An 18,257-nucleotide genomic window follows, 5' to 3' on the forward strand; every position below is an offset into this window, starting at 1 on the left:
CAGCTTTGGGGCCATTTTTTTTACTTTAATGCAAGTATTTCGGGCTAAAATCGATTTCTGTAATTGAGTTTCATTAAAAATGTTGCCTTCTGTAGCATCTGTGCTGCACTGTCTATTGCTGGCTGCAAAATTAGCTAACTGAGAATCTATCAGTGAGCTCCTTAGTCTTAAGGGAGAGTTTGTAGATCTTTAATCTGTTTTTTTTTCCTGAGTGCCTATTAGCTGATCTATGCCCAAAGAAAACACAAAACTTGTGCAGGGAAACAATAAGTCTGTAATAGTCGGTGTAAAACACTTAATGAAACCTAAATGTAAAAAATTACTTTTAGTAGTAAATACATGACATGAGAAAATATACACTGCTCAAAAAAATAAAGGGAACACTTAAACAACAGAATATAACTCCAAGTAAATCAAACTTCTGTGAAATCAAACTGTCCACTTAGGAAGCAACACTGATTGACAATCAATTTCACATGCTGTTGTGCAAATGGAAGACAATAGATGGAAATTATTGGCAATTATCAAGACACACTCAATAAAGGAGTGGTTCTGCAGGTGGAGACCACAGACCACATCTCAGTACCAATTCTTTCTGGCTGATGTTTTGGTCACTTTTGAATGTTGGTTGTGCTTTCACACTCGTGGTAGCATGAGACGGATTCTACAACCCACAGAAGTTGCTCAGGTAGTGCAGCTCATCCAGGATGGCACATCATTGCGAGCTGTGGCAAGAAGGTTTGCTGCGTCTGTCAGCGTAGTGTCCAGAGGCTGGAGGCGCTACCAGGAGACAGGCCAGTACACCAGGAGACGTGGAGGGGGCCATAGCAGGGCAACAACCCAGCAGCAGGACCCCTACCTCTGCCTTTGTGCAAGGAGGAACAGGAGGAGCACTTCCAGAGCCATGCAAAATGACCTCCAGCAGGCCACAAATGTGCATGAGTCTGCATAAACGGTTAGAAACCGACTCCATGAGAGTGGGATGAGGGCCAGACGTCCACAGATGGGGGTTGTGCCCAATGCCAGACCTCATGTGGCTGGAGTATGTCAGCAGTTCCTGCAAGATGAAGGCATTGAAGCTATGGACTAGCCCGCCCGTTCCCCAGACCTGAATCCCATTGAGCACATCTGGGACATCATGTCTCACTCCATCCACCAACGTCACGTAGCACCACAGACTGTCCAGGTGTTGGTGGATGCTTTAGTCCAGGTCTGGGAGGAGATCCCACAGGAGACCATCCGCAACCTCATCAGGAGCATGTCCAGGCGTTGTAGGGAGGTTATACAGGCACGTGGAGGCCACACACAATACTGAGCCTCATTTTGACTTGTTTTAAGGACATTACATCAAAGTTGGATCAGCCTGTAGTGTGTTTTTCCACTTTAATTTTGGGGGTGACTCCGAATCCAGGCCTCCATTGGTTAATAAATTTGATTTCCATTGATGATTTTTGTGTGATTTTGTTGTCAACACATTCAACTTTGTACAGAACAAAGTATTCAATGAGAATATTTCATTCATTCAGATCTAGGATGTGTTATTTGAGTGTTCCCTTTATTTTTTTGAGCAGTGTGTATATATAATATAAATAATTACTGCAGCTTTAATGCTATTTATTACGTCTCAGGAGGATGACGGAAGAGGAAGAGGACGGAAGAGGCGGAGGACGGAAGAGATGGAGGACGGAAGAGGCGGAGGACGGAAGAGGAGGAGGACAGAAGAGGAGGAGGACGGAAAAGGAGGAGGACGGAAGAGGAGGAGGATGGAAGAGAAGGAGGACGGAAGAGGCGGAGGACGGAAGAGGCGAAGGATGGAAGAGGCAGAGGACAGAAGAGGCGGAGGACGGAAGAGGCGGAGGACGGAAGAGAAGGAGGACGGAAGAGGAGGAGGACGGAAGATGAGGAGGACCGAAGAGGAGGAGGACGTAAGAGGAAGAGGACGGAAGAGGAAGAGGACGAAAGAGGCGGAGGACAGAAAAGGCGGAGGACGGAAGAGGCGGAGGACAGAAGAGGCGGAGGACGGAAGAGGCGGAGGACAGAAGAGGAGGAGGACGGAAGAGAAGGAGGACGGAAGAGGAGGAGGACAGAAGAGGAGGAGGACAGAAGAGGAGGAGGACGGAAGAGGAAGAGGACGGAAGAGGAGGAGGACGAAAGTGGAGGAGGATGGAAGAGGAGGAGGACAGAATAGGAGGAGGAGGACAGAACTGCACCTTAAGATCCCTAGGGGGAAAGGGATGGTAGTAATATAGTGGTAGTATATCCGTATTAGTGTAATATGAGTAATAATACTAGTGATAATAGTAAGAAAGTAATAAAATAACAGTAGTAATAGTAGTAGGTAGAATAGCAGTGTGATCCAGGGTCCTAGGACTGATCGCCTTTTCTCGGGGTCAAGAAGGAATTTTTCCCCTGTGACACAAATTGGCTGAAGGTGTCCTGGGGTTTTTGCCTTCTTCTGGATCAACACTGTAGGTATAGGGCAGTATTAGTAGTGATAGGAAAGAAGAATAATACTGTAATAAGATAGCACAATGTAATAATAACCATATCAAATAGATTTATAAAAACAAATTAAAATAACTCCAGTAGTACAATAATTAGTGTAATATTATATAACTTGTAATAACATTAATAGGTTTGATCCAGGGTCCTAGGACTGATCGCCTTTTCCCGGGGTCAAGAAGGAATTTTTCCCCTGTGACACAAATTGGCTGAAGGTGTCCTGGGGTTTTTGCCTTCTTCTGGATCAACACTGTAGGTATAGGGCAGTATTAGTAGTGAAAGGAAAGAAGAATAATACTGTAATAAGATAGCACAATGTAATAATAACCATATCAAATAGATTTATAAAAACAAATTAAAATAACTCCAGTAGTACAATAATTAGTGTAATATTATATAACTTGTAATAACATTATTAGGTTTGATCCAGGGTCCTAGGACTGATCGCCTTTTCCCGGGGTCAAGAAGGAATTTTTCCCCTGTGACACAAATTGGCTGAAGGTGTCCTGGGGTTTTTGCCTTCTTCTGGATCAACAGCTTTAGGCATAGGGATTTTAGTAATACCATTATTAGAATCACAAGATTAATAAAAAAAAATTAGAATTACATTTTTTTAATTCGTTTTATAACAGTTACAATTAATTGCATTAATGCAATAATAATAAATAGTAAAAATGGTGGTAATAATAATAATACAAAAAACTAGTCCCAGTTAGTAAGTTAGTGTAATGTTAGTGTAGGGACCCATCTGAAGAGGTCGCCTTGACGTTGGCAGATGGGCTCGCACAATTTGCTCAAAATGTGCGCTAAGAACCTCATATTTCTATGTACAGGAGATCTAGCAGTAATACCATTCAGGAGATATCTGTGTACACACATTTTGGTATATACTTTTGTGCAGCACACAGGGCAGGTATACAGGTACAGGGCGAGAGTGTTACAGTGATATTATAACTCGGCCTTAAGGATAAAATGCTGATAACTACAGATCCTGGAAACACATTCGAAACTAGACCTTGTAAGTAACTGGTTCCCAGCTAGTGGTAAATATGTACAGGGCAGTCCGGTACCAAGACCTGCTCTATAGGACACATTATCATCAGGCAGGTCCTTACAAGATCTGCGGCAGAAGTGTGGCTGTGTAACACAGTCCTGCTCCTGCCTCAGCTGCCCACAGTGGAGCCAACCTTGATCCTGGCAGCTTAATCCATTGTATGACACAGTAGGGGGCTTCCACAGCATTTAGGCACTTTAGACAGGAGAGGGAGGCATGATCATGGTGCCAATGAGTTTCTATGGCAGCTGAGATCTAACAATGGACCCCATGACGGCCATTTTACTGCTCCTATTAGACCCCGGCTGAGGAAAGGTCTATGAGGACACCGGTCAGACTTATGTCGCCTGCTCTGCACATATTAGAAATACCTAGGGCTGATTAGTTTGCCATTTGTAAATCTGATCCAGCAGCATTGGGCTACCACTGACGTGATCAGGGCTATTGAGCTCCTAGATTGGGCAGAGGAGCTCAATATTCAGCAGGAGCTGGCCGAGGAGAGCAGAGCAACTTGCATGGGGCTGCTGCACAAGAAGCAACTCACAAGGTGGAGATTTACCCGGAGACGCTGTGCTCGGGCTGTGATCTGCTGTGCAGGCTGCATAGTAGATGCCTCGAAGGACCCGAACTTCACCCCTAACAGGCACAGCAGAGCTCGGACGGCTGCAAGTGAACAGAGAGCGGCTGATTAGTAACTGCTGCGTCTCCTGCAGCTCAGATAAGAGCCGCACAGAGCGGGGGTTCAGTAATGATGAATATGGGAAGTGTCCGCCCCTCACATGCCCTAAATGCGGCCTCCAGAGGTAAAGTTTCCCCTGTAACCAGCGCCTCCTCCCACCTTCTCTGCTGGCATGCTCCATTACTTAAAGGGGATGTCTGTAGAAAACAAGTTATCACTTATCCACAGGCTCGGTGATCACTTACTGATCGTGGGGTCTGACCGCTGCGAGCCATCGTCTGATCGGGAAGGAGTGGAAAGTCAGGGATCAACTGCTGCTCCATTCATTCTCTATGGGGCTCCGGAAAAGCCGAGCTCAGCGCTTGAATGCCACATAGGGAATGAATGGAGCGGATCCTGGAGTAATAACATGCCCTCCTCTCCTCAGCTTTCTGTCTGTGTAAGTGGCTCAGCTCTTGTCTCCCCTTCTGCTCCGGCTTCTGTGCTGGTCCTTGTGAGGAAGAGGAAACCCTCTGCCCTTCTGCTCCGGCTTCTGTGCTGGTCCCTGTGAGGAAGAGGAAACCCTCTGCCCTTCTGCTCTCAGTCCTCTGCGACTTTTCACAATCGCTCAGTGCACCCATTATATGTAATAAGGATCATTCTTCATCCCTTGTCCAGCTTTCATCCCCCCCAGTCTGACCAGCGGACAAGATAATAAACATGTGAGTGGAAGGTTCACAATTATTAGATGTGTTGTGAAAAGTCTCCACAGCATTATCCGGAGAAAACTGCAGGGTGACCGCTTGTGAAACCAGCACAAAATCCAGCGGACAGCGCTTCCCTGTCCCCCGCCGGTCTCCGTATCCTGGCATTCAGCTATTCCATTTGGTGCTTATTCTGGAAGGAAAACAAAAATGTGATGTTCTTACACAGACGCCTGAAGACGCATCTTTTCATCATCCATGTTGGGCTGTTGTATGACGTGTGGATTACTCTGCTTGCTGGATTCTTGCATTACCACAAACACTGCCTTTATTTTGTGATTTCTGTGCCGCTTCCCACTTCTATTGGCACTGTGATATATCAGCACGTGAGGGCTGCCACAATCATGTGTCAATAGGTTATTGCTGGAGCCTGTGATATAGAGACCATCCTGGACCAGGGAAGACTTGGTACAGAAGCACCTAGAGAGGGGGGTACAGGGGCTTCATTTCAATTTTAAACTTAGCTGGATTGTGTTTAGCTACAAGAATGGAGAGTAAAATAATAAAATCTTAATTTTTTTTTTCTATTTGGCAAAATCGTCCATCAGAGGTTTGGCCACTACCAAAAAGTTTTTGATGAACTTACAGTAGTAGCTGGCGAAACCCAAAAAACTTTGTAATGCCTTTAAGTCTTGAATATAATACCAATCCAGTACCGTCCGGACTTTGGCCAGATCCATGCAAAAACGGTGAATGATAAGAACTAACCCTGAATGGAGAACATACATTTCTCTGGTTTGACAAATAATTTATTATCTTTGAGTATCTGTAAGACCTGCCTGATATGTACCTGATGTGACTGGAGGTAAGTAAATTAATATGTCATCAAGATTGGTTTGTTGTGATCTACCTGCCAGATGACTAAAAATGTCACTAACAGTGTTGAAAGAAAGCGGGAGCATTAGTCAACCCAAATGCCATCACAAGCTTTTCATAGTGCCCCTCAGGAGTATTGAAGGCCATCTTCCACTCATCTCCTCAATGTGAATGAGATTATAAGCCCCCCTGAGGTCTAGTTTAATCAAATCGTAGGAGCCAAATTTTTTTCTAAAGAGGTCGGGGATGAGAGGGAGAGGATATGCATCCCAGACCGTGATCCGATTAAACTCGCGAAAATCAAGGCGGGGGCGCAACCCCCAGTCTTTTTTTTTGACAAATAAAAACCCCACTGCAACGGGAGATGAAGAACGTCTTATAGGGCCCAATGGTAGACTGACTGAAAATTCTGTTCTGAACTGCCACCCTAAGATGGCTTCCCATTATATACCTACTGTATAAGTGCTCCCTCTAACGGCTTTCTCCACCCACACCCACTACTGGTTCCCCCTACTTTTGGGTTCCCCCCACTCCAGCCAGGGACAGGGCTCAGCAGCTGCACTCTGCATGTTGGATGCAGGTGATTTAAGGGGTTCTGTGCAGCACTCCCATCTTACCTGAGTGAAGGGAGACACCACACCTCTGGGTGAGGTGCAGTACCACTGTGGCGACTGAACACTCAGGGGCGCCACATTCCCCCCTTCCCGGTAAAACGCAGCACGTCCGCGGGCTGGAACAGAGCAAAACCAGGCATAACTGACATGCAAAATTTTTAAGATGCATCAGCATATTTGACCATAAAACAACATTTCTTCCCTTTATGGGAGGCACATTTCATTTAACGTTACTGGTTACATTATAAAACATCATAAGAGTATTGTCATATAAAACAATTTTCAAGACAGTTCCAGCACCAGGGTGCAACAGTAGCAGCATGAGGGACCCGTCCACAAACCCTCAACGTAGGCCCTGGGCATGGCTGCAGGGCATAGACGATCCAATCCTGGACCTCGTCTTCCGCCACGCCAAACGGGTTTTTGTTCTGAGGTATATTTGTAATTATAAAACCAATAGGATGCACTTTAAGAAGTGCTAAACTATGTACAATGTCAACGTCCGGCTTCTCACAGTCCTCAGCCTGTCAGTCTCTGTACCCTGACGGGTAACTGGGTAGCAAACATGAAGTCAACTGCACCCTTCCGGGCAACTTATGTACAGTCCAGTTAACTAAAACAGTTTAACAGTGGGGCCCCCTCCGGGGGAACCCCTGGTTTCTGCAGGCTGACCCAGCCTGGTCATCAGCCTCAGGCTGCAGGGGGACCAGGGATGGAGCAGCGCCAGCCGCATTTGGGACAGGGACATCACTCCGACCTGCTCCCGCGACTGCGTCAGCTCGGCCTGACACCTCCCGGTCTTTACACAGCTTCTCTCCACCGCCTCTCCTCTTTCGGGGGCGGTCCCATGGCACTTTGCTGTCGGTCACTCCCTGTGTCGGCCTCCCCGCTTTGACGGACACATCTATGCGGACAGTCACTGTTGCAAGGGGCAGGGCCTGCTTTTGGAGCCATTCTGGGACCCGGCCCACGACGGGAGGTTCCATTCTGTTGTTCTTTAGCACGCACATAATGGCGCCCGTTCTTCTGGGGCGGGCGCCACATTCAAGGCAGAAAACACTTCTTTAGGCGCACATTACCCGCAGATGGCAGGCTGGTCACGTATCCTGTTCGTGATGCCAAGTGGTGACTCGCTGCCCCCTGGGCCGCGGGGCACACGGCAGCCGGGCCGTATGGCTGCATTGGGGAATATCACGGTGGCTGGCCCGGGGCGGTCAGTGCAAAAGGGATTATTTATAGGATTTGTCGTGAAGCCACCTGTGGTGTCTGGTGAGGATCACCAGCGCTGCAACAGTCCTCTGAGGCAGATGTTAGGGCAGCTAGAGATGGAACGGCTCCCCACAGGTGGAGCGGGCCTCAGGGCAGTGTAAATAGATGGAGGGTGCGCTGGGCGTTGTAGTGCAGGGAGGGAAATGGCACCAGTGAAGGAATAGACGGAGGCAACTCAGTGCAGTCGTCCAAGATTTTAATTCACAGTTCTTCAGGAAACACAAAAGTGCAAGTTACAGGTGAAGGCCTCCCACGTTGCGCCATGTTCACCCTGACAGGGGTTCAATCCTTCCTCAGGAAGTTTAGGAATGCTTGGCAGAACCCCACTTTCTCGTGTTCCTACTTTGACCGTCTTCACACTAGGTCCTTCTCCCTGCTGCCCTGCGCTGCCCACTCTCAATCCCGCTCGGGTATGCTGAAGTCCTTCCTGTACGTCGGATCCGGGACCAACCTGACCCCCTGGAGATTAGAATGGGGCAACCGATCCCTCTGTCTTCTGACAGATGCGGGGCGTATGGGTGCTGTCCTGCACGCGCCGTACCCCTGGGATCCCTTCTTAGAATGGAGCCTACTCCCTTCTCCCCTCCGGGGCCTCTATCCCGGGCCCTTCTTGTGGAGCAGAGCTCCTGCTGAGCCTCTGCTCCCAGACAGTCCTCACTGACCGTCTGTACTGTACTGACTGACCATTCTGTTCTGAACTGCCACCCTAAGATTGCTTCCCATTATATACCTACTGTGTGCTCCTTCTAACTGCTTCCTCCACCCACACCCACTACTGGTTCCCCCTACCTTTGGGTTTCCCCCACTCCAGCCAGGGACAGGGCTCAGCAGCTGCGCTCTGCATGTTGCCCTTCCAGCCGGTCTGAAGCAGTGTAATGTTGGATGCAGGTGTTTTGGGGGGTTCTCTGCAGCACTCCCATCTTACCTGAGTGAAGGGAGACACCACACCTCTGGGTGAGGTGCAGTACACAGGGGCGCCACATGCCCACGATGCAGAAATGCTCCGGATTTTTCCTGAGTGTTTCTGCATCTCCCTGGCAGAAAAAACGCATGCAGATTTTACATGCGTTTTTCCTGCCAGGTACAAACGTAAGTGAAGCATTTTTCACATGCATGTCCGCATGCGGGTTGTCAACCGCTTTCCAAGCGATTTTAGCATCACTTGGAAAGTGCTTGACAACTTGGTCACACTATATAAATCCTTGCAACCGGCATGTATTTATATAGTGTGAACAAGTTAATAGTTGAAAAAAAGAATAAAAATGGTAAAAAAAAAAAAAATAGAATTAGACTTACCGGTAATTCTGTTTCTAAGACCCTCCACGACAGCACACCTGGAGGTAGCCTCCCCATCCTAATTAGGGACAGGAAAACAAGATGTTAAATAGCCCCTCCCTGCTACAATCCCCAGTGTTTTCAAAGGACCACACAGTATGAATGCTCTAAATATTTATTAACACTAAGGATTTTTCCAATCAAAGAAATGGAGGGAACTACCCATGCTGTTGTGGAGGGTCTTAGAAACCGAATTACTGGTAAGTCTAATTCTATTTTCTCCAATCCCCTCCATGACAGCACACCTGGAGTAATACCAAAGAATGAATTTTAGGGAGCGACAACAGCCTGAAGGACTTTCCTTCCAAATGCTAAGTCTCTATTAGATATTACATCTAGTCTATAATGTTTAGCAAAGGAATGGACAGACGACCATGTAGCTGCCCTGCAAATCTGCTCAATGGATGCACTAGCTTTTTCCGCCCAGGAGACCCACATAGCTCTAGTAGAAAGAGCTTTCAAAGATTTCAGAGGAGGCAAATCTTGAACTATGTATGTTTCACAAATTGCTTTCTTAATCCAATTTGCTAGCATATTTTTGCAATTTTCTTTCCTTTTTTGGGGCTTCTGACGCACCCCTGGGCCTGTGTCGCACAGCGTTGCGCATGCAGGAGCTTACCCGAAGCCGGATCTGTTGAGGGTTGTAGTCTCGTGGCGGTGACCCGGTCCGTGCCCAGGGAGTCAGACTAAGTGGCGTTGTATTAGCGGTAGATGTTGGACGACTACGCCACCCGTTGAATGCAGCGAAGGAGCTGCCGCTGCAGGGCAGACCGCTGAGGCCGGTGGTAGGATTGTGCAGCGTGATAGTATCACCCCCAACGGGAGGGGTATGGCCTCAGGGCAGCCGACGTGGATGATGGGGGTAGCAGGAATCACTCAGAGACGATGCGGTGTAGTTCAGGGTCTTTACTGGTGATAAAGATAGACCCTCCCGGAGTACTGGCTAGTGATCGGGGCCTGGTCAGTCCTTGAGCAGATGGGATCTCCCCTGGCCAGGCGGAGTTGTAGGCCTCCCAAACTGACTGTACTCTCCTGGCTACCTTGCTAGAGGCGGGTATAAGTAGCCCACGTCCCTGAGTGTACCGTGTGGTGCTCACCCGTATGGCCGGTGACTCGGGGCCTTCTAGTGGCGTCCGCTCCACGACGGCGGTGCTGGTCCCACGCGTGTGACCGTGCCTTCGGGTTTCTTGGCCAGAGGACCTGAAATCCCCTGCCGGGCGGTTTCTGCTGCTGGGTAAAGATTAGTCCCCACAGCCTCGGACTCCGGGTCCGGTGATAGCTTCTCAGTCAGGGCGAGCTCTGCAGCTGCCAGCCCCTGACTCCTTATAGCACTGCTCTTCTCTGTCTCTACTTCTTCTCTACACACTAACCCTGCCTCAGCCCTAGGTTTATATAGGGGAAGTTCTTCCCCTCCCAGGACTGCGCAGGAGGTGTGGCATGCATAGGATCCCTGACCAAGAGACCTCCCACCTGCTCTCAGACATAACATTGCTGTTACTGTGGAACCAAGACCCCTGGGGTGCCACACTTCCATATTGGACAAATAGGTTCTGATCCTTCCTCCAGGTTTCAGTCTGCCTCAAATAGCGGATTATAGTCCTTCTTACATCCAACGCGTGGAATTCTTCTTCCTTGCTATTTGATGGATTTTGACAGAATGACGGAAGAATTATTGGCTGAGACATATGAAAATTAGACGACACTTTAGGTAGAAAAGAAGGATCCAACTGGAGGATGATCCTGTCCTCCAAAATACGACAATAAGTCTCTCTGATAGACAGGGCTTGGATTTCACTCACTCTTCTGGCTGTAGTCAGAGCTATAAGCAATGCCGCTTTCCAAGACAATTTGTCTATGTGTGCCTCGGCTATTGGCTCGAAAGGATGCATAGTTAGGCCTCTAAGAACTACGTTGAGATCCCAAGGTGGAACTATTTTAGCTCTTGTTGGATTAATCCAAGAAGCAGCTATCATGAACCTCTTAATCCATCTGTTTTGGGCCAAATCAGCATCAAAATAGGAACTTAAAGGCAAGACTTGGACCTTCAGCGTGCTTGGTCTTAATCCTTTAGACAGACCGTTCTGTAGGAAATCCAAGATTCTGGCCACGTCAGGCCGAAAGGGATCTAATGGACGAGGCTCATACCATAGCTTGAAAGCTTTCTAGATTTTTCCATAGATGGAAATTGTGACTGGTTTTCTGCTTTTCTGCAGTGTATGTGACTCGCCCCCAGGGGTGTCGCGGGGCACCCGGCAGCCGGGCCTAAGACTGCCTGCGGGGATTATCGCGGTGGCTGGCCCAGGGCGGTCAGTGCCAAAAGGAATTATTTGTAGGGAATTTGTTGTGACGCCACCTGTGGTGTCTGGTGAGGATCACCAGCGCTGCAACAGTCCTCTGAGGCAGATGTCAGGACAGCTTGAGATGGAACGGCTCCCCACAGGTGGAGCAGGCCTCAGGGCAGTATAAATGATGCAGGTTGAGCATTGTGGTGCAGGGAAAGCGATGGCACAGCAGGAGTAACGGACAGAGACAGGGGATTTGCTTCATTTCCTTTACTGGTACAGCTGTTAGGTACGGTCCAGGGTACTCCAGATGAAGGGCGCACTTTTGGACTTCTCCCCAGGGAGCAGGTATAGGGCCTCCTGATCCGTGTCTGTCCCTATGTATGCTCCTGGCCAGCCTGCAACTGGGCCTAGCTTATGTGTCCTGCTTTTACTTCACCAGATGCTCAGAAATAGGACCTCTGGTTGGTAACCACTTTCCCTGGACGTCGGGGCCTTCGTGGTTCCTGATCCTGTGTGTGTCTAGCCTTCAGGTTTGTCAGGGACTTGTAGTCCTCCTGGGATTCCGGTTATCCCCACTGGGTGTAAAGGGTCCCTGTAGGCGCGGATCCGGTGTCCGGTAGATATAATGGGGTGAGCTTATTGTGCTCCTCTGCCCCCTTGGTTTCACTCCCCTTTTTCTCCTTGCCGTCGGCCACACTCGGGGCCCTCACTACTAGGCAGCTGACGTGCTGCGTCTTCACCGCTATCTGAGTGTCGGCACGCTCTCAGGCTCTCTCTCAGCCTGCCTGCTCTGCTCTGACTCTGAGCACTCACTAATCAACTGAGCTGCCTGGCTCCACCTTCCCTATATATATCCCTATCTGGGCTCCCTCTGCTGGTATGAGTTGGAAGGTAGATGTGTTTGTATCTAGTGAGGGCCTCTTGTGGAGAAATCCATCCATGCACCCTTCTGGGTTCTGTGGCACCAATGCACAGCAGGGCGCCACATTTGGATCACCTGTACTGAGAAGCCTCTGGCTTTTCAGAGGGTGGTCTCAGAAGCCAAGCTGCTAGAGCCAAATTCTGAGGGGCCGGATGGAAAATCTGGCCCTAATGCAGCAAATCGTGGATTCGAGGAAGCATCAATGGATCATCCATTCTTAGACTGCTCAATGTTCCGAACCATGCTCTTTTTGGCCACATTGGAGCTATTAGGATAGTCTTGAGCCCTTCCGACCTGATTTTTTGTAAAGTCCTTGGTATTAACAGAATCAGGGGAAAAGCATTAGCGAGCCCAACTTTCCAAGGGTGAGCGAATGCATCTATCCCTGTTGCTGAATCCTCGGGTTTCAAAGAGAAAAAGGCTCTTACTTTTGCATTTTCCTGGTTCGCAAACATGTCCACATCTGGGTATTCCCACTTTTGAACAATCATCTGAAATATCTTCGAGTTCATGCTCCACTCCCCTGGATGAATGTATTTTCTGCTCAGAAGATCTGCATGATAGTTGTCGGAGCCCCTCAGATGCAGAGCCGATAAGGATAGTAGATTATGCTCCGCCCAGGGGAAGATCCTTTCGGAGATCATCTGTAACCTCCTGTTTCTTGTACTTCCCTGATGTCTCAAGTGGGCTATAGTTGTCATATTGTCCGAGTAGACTCTGACATTCGACCCCTGAAGCACAGTAGTGGCTGCCCATAGGGTTTCTTCCACCACTTTCATTTCTCTTAAGTTTGAGTACTGCTCTGCTATTTCTTGCGACCAGACCCCTTGGAAGGCCACGTGGGAGACTACTGCTCCCCATCCTCTTTTGCTTGCGTCTGTTTTGATGGATAACAAAGGGAAGTTGAATCCATGCTGAACTTTTCTCCAGATTTCCTGGACAGAGCCACCAATTTAAAGATGCTTTCACCTTCTCTGGCAGATGAATTCTGTTGGAGAGGGAACTTGGAGATCTGTCCCAACAGGAAAGAATGTAGTTTTGAAGGACCCTTGAATGCGCTTGAGCCCAAGGTACCGCCTAAATAAATGAGGTCATGGACCCGAGGACGGACATGGCGAATCTTAATGACACTCCTCTCTGGTTCTTTAGTGCATAAACTTTCGACCTCAACTGAATCTGCTTCTCTTTTGGCAGAAAAGAGGCTTGTTGCTGAGAATCCAGGAGAATTCCCAAGGAGGTCTTCCTGGTGGAGGGAATCAGATCTGACTTTTGGTAGTTTATCAACCATCCCAAGGATTCCAGGATCTGGAGGGTCATCTGGAGGTCTCTTTCCAAACTTGAAACCGAGGGAACCATCACCAAAAAATTGTCTAAATATGGGACGATGCAGATATTCAGTTTCCTTAGATAAACCTACTACCTCTGCCATGATCTTTGTAAACAGGCGGGGTGCTGACGAAATGCCGAAGGGGAGTACATTGAATTGAAAATGAAGTACCTCTCGGTTCTGAGTTACAGCAAATCTGAGAAATTTTCTGTAATCCGGATGAATTGGCACGTGGTAGTAAGCCTCTGGCTGGTCTACTGTTGCCACGACAAATCCTTTTCCAATCAATAAGCTGCCATTGAGGAAGGAAGCTCGCAATTCTGCCTCCTACCTTCTTGGCGTCATTGTCTGTCCTGCCTAGAACCTTGAAAGATATTCCTACCTCTTCCCCCTTTTGTGTAACTCCAGCGACCAGTTTTACCCTTGCCTCTGTACTGAAATGCTTGCTGCTGTTGTTGTTGAGGGAGAAGAAATGGTCTCTTTCTGAAACTTTTTGAATTCTTTGGCTCTGGCAGAGACTTCTTCTTGTCGGATGCTTTCTCCAACAACTCGTCTAGCACCGCCCCAAACATATACTCTCCTTTAAATGGAATGGAACAAAGCTTAGATTTTGATGCGTTGTCCCCACTCCACATCTTCAACCACAGAGCTCTTCTCATAGAATTTGATAATGCTGCCGATCTTGCCGCAATCTTGACCGACTCCGCCAAGGCATCCGCTAGGAATCCAGTGGCCTTCTGCAGAAAAGGAAGAGATGCTAGGAGGTCCTCTTGAGTGGTACCTTTCCAGAGATGTTCCTCTAGTTGTTGGAGCCAGAGGAACATGGAACGAGCTACACAAGTTGAAGCGATATTAGTCTTCAGTGAAGCCGCCGATGTTTCCCATGCCTTCCTTAGAAGGCTGTCCATCTTCCTATCCATAGGATTTTTGAGCTGTGACGAGTCTTCAAAGGGAAGGGTTGTTTTCTTCGCAACCCTTGCCACCTGTACATCAACCTTCGGGACTTCCATCCATAGCTTAGCCGCCTTTTCATCTAGAGGGAATCTATCCTTCATTTCTCCTGCCATACTAAGCCTTTTCTCAGGTGACTCCCATTCATCCAAAATAAGACTCCAAATGTTGTCATGCACAGGGAACACTACCTTCTTCTTGGATTTCAGACCGCCAAACATTTCATCCTGAACTGTACGGGTTTCCTTCTCCTCTTCCACCTGCATCGTGTCTCTCACCTGCGACAACAATTCCTCCATATTCTCAGACGAAAAGTAATATTTCCTATCTTCCTCATGATCTTCACTTAGGACCCCTTCTTCCGGTTCCTCCATAGACCCTAATTCTGAATCAGAGGTCTCCCTAACCGTATATTTTCTCCTTTTGGGGGGAGATGGACCTTCAGCTCTGGCTTGTGAGAAGGAGGCTAGGGAAGATTGTATTTCCTGCCGAACCATTCCCCTGACTTCTTCCATAAGGGAAGGCTGTTCTTCCTTCACAATGTTGTCAGTGCATTTCCAGCATAGGGGTTTCTTATGCCCTGAAGCCAGCTTTTTTATACAGATGGCACATTTGCAAACTGTAGTGCTTTCTCCCACTGTCGGTGCCGGATCCTTGTCTCCCTAAATTAAAAATAAAAAAAGGGGAGATTTAAAATATATTTAGGATCCTGCTCAAAAGAGAGTGGGGAATAACCTAGGACCTAGTACTTACTGGGGCCGGGTTAGCGCTGGGCTCTGCAGACGCAGGCTTTGGAACAGCACCCTCCATAGTAGCAGAATATTCTGTCCTACCTTAATGGAGTCTTCTCATCTGGGTCTTTTATAGGGGAGACCGAGATCCAGTGCCAAATTTTCACCTATCTGGTGAAGGATCCTCATTTTCAGGGCAAACCGCGGCTTCTCCTTTTGAATTTCCCGCCGCGGCCCCATGCGTTCCACGGTGGAACGCACCAGAAGTGACGTCCCGCTGGCCAAAAGCCTGACTTCCGGCACGCCGCCATGGAGGACAGAGGAGACTCCGGCCGGGGAGCTACAGGAGGCCCCCAGCCCCCAAAACCCTACTCGGCTTTACACGCAGGCGAGTGTGTGTGTGGGGGGTCCCGCTCTCAAGGAGACACGGGAGCTGCAAAGGAAGGAAGGTCGGAGGCGATCGCTCCCTGCAGCCCGGCAGGTAAATTTAATAGGGCCCTGCTTGCCGGCTGCAGGCACCCCAGGTAACCTCTTCATCCCATAGGGACAGGAAAACACTGGGGATTGTAGCGGGAAGGGGCTATTTAACCTCTTGTTTTCCTGTCCCTAATTAGGATGGGGAGGCTACCTCCAGGTGTGCTGTCATGGAGGGGATTGGAGAAAATAACATTATACTTACCTTCTGATGGCCCCCGGTCTTTTCTCCACTGCGTCCGGTCTCTTGTACGGCTCGCGTTGGTGTGAAAGGACCTTCCATGACATCATTTAGTTATGTGACAGGTCACGCGACCGCCGTGACCAGTTGAACATCCGCAACAAGACCACAGAGAAACAAATCAAGAAGAAACGTCACACTCACCGGAGTGTTGATCAGGTTCAGGAGATACTTCTTTCCCTCGTAAGTGTAAAACAGAGACGCAGTCAGGGCCTTCACCGTAATCCCGCACTCCCTCTCCACCTGCAGCTTGTCCAGAACTTGCTTATTGGAGGAGGCTTTTGGCATACAACCTGAGGGAAGGAGCGAGACACCAGAATCCACACTGTTAGATCGTAGTGGCAGTGTCTCCCTCCATACTAGTCTGTCAATGGTAGCTTGTTTCTGTGTTTTATATATGTATTTTAGGTGTGTAAACCCTCTTCATGTGTACAGCAGCCTGGAATGAACGCTGCTTAAAAAATAAATAATAGAGTAAGGCCTCATTCAGACTTTCATCAGCTTTGTTTTGCATCCGAGAAGCTCTAAACTTTGATTTGGATCAAAGTCCGACAGGTCAACGTGTTTCGGTGAAAAATACGCGGTCCACAGAAATATGTGAACAGCCCTAGACTATAATAGATATGAGCTCTGTGAAAAACATGGATCGAGCTCGTACGAAATCCAACATTTCATTCTATAAATCTACATAAATTAAGTAACGTGCCAAATTGCTTTTTTTTTGGTTTATGTTTTGTTTATGTACGGAGGGAGAGTTCCCAGTGCTAGTGTCTAGCTCACTGATTTTCCTTGCTTGGTGCCTGACGTCCCAAAAAACTGACAGTGAGCTATCAATCAAGATAAAGAGGCTGGTGCTGGGCAGGGAAGCAACCTTGGAAGGCTGAGGCTTGGTTAGTGCTCCGTTACACCCAGAGCACTCAGAAATGCAGCAACAGATAAAAGATATAGAGGTGTCTATGGATTTAGCTTTCCAAATCCTGCATGGTCATGAATGGGAATTGGAGGGAGGGGTATTTTCTGATGGATACCCTTAAATTGTTAATTGGCAATTGCAGTTCACATAGTTGCATATTACTTAATCATTAGAGCTACAAAAATTTGCACTTCAAGCACCAGTAAAACAGAGGCCAAAAAAGATTCCTTAGAGGCATCTGGTCACTATTAGTGATGATCGAGCGTGTTCTATCAACCCCTTCGGCGAGCACGCTCAGGTGCTCGCCGAGTATTTTGGCATGCTTGGCATTTCTTTTAAGGTCGCCGTGCCTGCAAGTGTCACGGCTGTTAGCGTGCTCGCTGAATGGGTTCATAGAACACGCTCAATCATCACTAGTCACTATACATTAGTATACAATAAAAAAACACATATCACATAGTGAATAACACAGACACTATTCAATACAGCAGGGTTGAGGTGTACTTTGTGGGACAAAATTACAGCATTTTTGAAAGACGCCATTCACTTTACTGTGCAACATATAGAAAAAAAAGGGCAATGAATTCCAAATAAAGTGAAATGGTGCAGAAGAAAACGAAAACATTTTACTGCTTTTAAAAAATTCTAAACTTTGCAAACAAATTGTTTGGCTTGTGTTTCAATTTTCTAAGACCGTTTTTAATACCATTTTGGGGTACAACTTTTTGATTGCTCCATCAAATGTATAGTCGTAAGTTACTTACCGGTAACGGGATTTTTCAGAGACAGAACCACGAGAGAGGGGATCCGCCCACCAAGGAGAGGAAACCTACAGGCTTAAAAGGGCGCCACCTCTCTCCCCCCTCAGTTGGGATTACAGAGCATTGAGAGGAACGCCAGGTTAATAAACACAGCAAACAATCACAAAATTGCCATACCAGACGACACCTATTGAGTGTGATATTATAATTAATAAAAGGGGAGTGTTCCCACAAACGTGAAAGGAGGGAATATAAGGGTGCTGTCATGGTCTCCGAAAAATTCCATTACCGGTATGTAATTTAAGATTTTATCGGTCGACCATGACAGCACCACGAGAGAATTACAGAGATGAAGTAATCTATTGAAGGACCACAGCCTGGAACACTCTTCTCCCAAAGGTGAGGTCAGCCGATACACCCATATCTAACCTATCGTGTCTATGGAATGTAGAGGGACAGGACCAGGTAGCAGCCTTACATATGTCTTCTATCGAGACACCTGTCTTCTCAGCCCAGGAGGGGTGGGGTGGAATGAGCCTTCAGCCCTTCTGGCACTTCCTCGCCGCTAGATGTACAGACCAAAAGTTTGGACACATCTTCTCATTTAAAGATTCTTCTGTATTTTCATGACTATGAAAAT

Source organism: Phyllobates terribilis, unplaced genomic scaffold, assembly GCF_046119375.1.
Source record: "Phyllobates terribilis strain yellow unplaced genomic scaffold, ASM4611937v1 Scaffold_459__1_contigs__length_1442029, whole genome shotgun sequence".
NCBI classification, from domain to species: domain Eukaryota; kingdom Metazoa; phylum Chordata; class Amphibia; order Anura; family Dendrobatidae; genus Phyllobates; species Phyllobates terribilis.